We start from the raw sequence: 2,500 nt of genomic DNA, 5'->3' as shown, positions 1-2,500 counted from the left end.
GTGTGCCTCTCTGTCTATCTTTCTGTTTATCTCTCTGTCTGTCTGTCTGTCTTCTGACCCGTGGTCGGAGTTGAAACTTGGTACACTCGTAAAAGCCGATGGCTGATTTACGGTGGTGCTGCCCTCAGACTCGAGAGGCGACGCCCGACCCCTCCGACACTCCAGGGGCGAGGGGGTGGTGGTGGGGTGGGGTGGGGTGGTGTAGGGTTGACCTTGGCTGGGGCCCAGCACACAATGGAGCGTCTGTGGGGCTGAGAGCGCTGAGTCCTGGGGGCCGAGAGCTGAGAGACTGGGGGGAGGGTTGGGAATCAGTGGCGTATACCTTCCCCTTTCACCATTATAATTAGTATTATTATTATTAGTAGTAGATAGTTCATTAATTTTTAGTAGTAGATAGTTTATTAGTTGGTAGTAGTAGTAGTAGTAGTAGCAGTAGTAGTAGTGTCATTGCACCATATTACAGTAAAAATTACAAATGCAAAACATGTCATCATATAAGGCTACTCACTATTTCAGCAGTCATTTTACACTTGTTATTTTGCACTTCCTTGAGTGTTTTTAATTCTACTTGAGTCATTATTGTTATTTAAAAGTAACAATACATTTGCTTGAGAACAGCTTTTGACTTCTCTAACCACCCTTGACCGCCGTTAAACTTAGCCTCTCTCTGCCAGTCTGACCCCGACAAAGACAGCCTCTATGTGGGGAAGCTCTCTTCTCACCACCCCTCTCCCCCTCTCCTCTCCCCACAAGCTGGAAATTGAACCGAACTGTTTCAACCCGACAACCATATATTTCTCCTTCTCTCCCCCCTTTTTATGAGGAACAGATATTCATTCCATGTGAGTCCATCACTCCCTGGTTTCTTTGGAGAGTGTGTGTTTTCTGCTACAGGAGGCAGTTTGAAGTTTAAGACGTGTGTGTGTGTGTGTGTGTGTGTGTGTGTGTGTGTGTGTGTGTGTGTGTGTGTGTGTATGTGTGTGTGTGTGTGTGTGTGTGTGTGTGGGGGGGATAGGGTTGATAGGATGGGGGCTTCATATTTCCCTCTGTTTCACCAGAGCCCCATTCAGCTAAATAGGATATTCCATCATGCATGTAAAAACGGCTGTAATCCAAGATGCATTCTTTCGGCTGGAGGGTCTGGAGAACAAAGAGTGGCCTGTGTGTTTTTGTGCGGGTCCCCACAGTTGGCCAGATACAGGTGGGGTTGTTATGGACGATCCTGATGCATGGCCAGCTCACTTCTGCACACACCGCAGTCAATCTCTCCAGCCCAAAATAATACCCAGTTATAGGACCTTTCAGATACAAAGCGGTTTGTGCTGCCCAAGACGGTAGTCGCCGCAGTGAACTGCGGTCGAAGTTCAACAACAGGCCATAATCTACAGATGATGACTCCAGAGACTTTGTGACCTGCTCCACTCTCGTTTGATCTCAAGAAAGCCTTCAGGGCCTAAGCATTATCAATTACAGTTTTTCTCAGTCGCTTTGGTGCTTTTCTCACATCACTATTAACATTTGCACAGCAGTTAGTGCATTTCTCAAAACAATTAGTGCAAACTGCAAAACCTAGTGGATTACCTGCAAAAGCACGTCACTTGCTCAAAATGGATAGTCCATTCCTCAAAAGCAAGTCTTCATGTCAATGAAACTGCCAGTGTCAGCAAAATGAGGAGTCTTGACACCATCGTTTATGAACAAGATAGTCAAATGGCTTTGTCATGTTTTCATTATGACAGTTTATTCTCTCAGTGTTTTCCAATGCAAAAAAAAAAGGTCAGAACTCGGTGACACTACCTGAACATGCTCAAGACATCACTATACAGTACTTGTACAGCCATTTGAAAACTACAGTAAAGTTACACATTGCTGTAGTTAGGGAGTAAGTGAGTACAAGACACTGAATACGTACGTTTCACAGTTTTACTGTATATGCTCTTTGCAATTCTACAGCATTGTGACAGAATTTGATAACTAGTTCAACAATTTTGTATGTAATGACTCAAGCAATGAAATGAAGACTATTAGTTTAATTGGGAATGACTATTCAGCATCCATAAGTATAGTTCATTTTGACTGACATGACATAAGCAAATGATAATGTTATAAAACAGCAGAGAATTGTACGAAAGCAACTGATACATGTCCAAAAGCATTTGCAATTTGTTCATAGGAAGGAGAAATTGCTACTATGATGTGCACAAATGACTAAATGTTGTGGAGGTTGAACTATTAGTTATGAGAATTTTCATTCTGATCTGATAAAAGCACCAAAGTGACTGAGAAAAACTGTAAACCAAAAAAGTCTATCGTGTCTATTGTTTCACTGCCCTACACCCAACAGCGCCGAAACACAATTAGACATCAGTGGTGATGTTGTAAGTCACTTTGGATAAATCTGTCTGCCCTAAGTAATCATAACCATAAAGATAACCATAACCATAGAAACTGAATAAATGATCTTATATGGCATTTAAATATCTCTCCAGTGCCATTTCAA

At 42.6% G+C, this 2,500-nt stretch overlaps 1 protein-coding gene across 1 annotated transcript in view; it reads right to left on the bottom strand.

Annotated features, from left to right (window-relative positions):
- LOC125292347 overlaps positions 1-2,500 on the bottom strand; it is a 16,083-nt gene that overhangs the window by 10,934 nt on the left and 2,649 nt on the right. The window lies entirely within an intron of this gene.

Source organism: Alosa alosa, chromosome 3 (assembly GCF_017589495.1).
Source record: "Alosa alosa isolate M-15738 ecotype Scorff River chromosome 3, AALO_Geno_1.1, whole genome shotgun sequence".
In the NCBI taxonomy this organism is placed as follows: domain Eukaryota; kingdom Metazoa; phylum Chordata; class Actinopteri; order Clupeiformes; family Clupeidae; genus Alosa; species Alosa alosa.
This window is presented reverse-complemented; position numbering and strand designations above follow the sequence as displayed.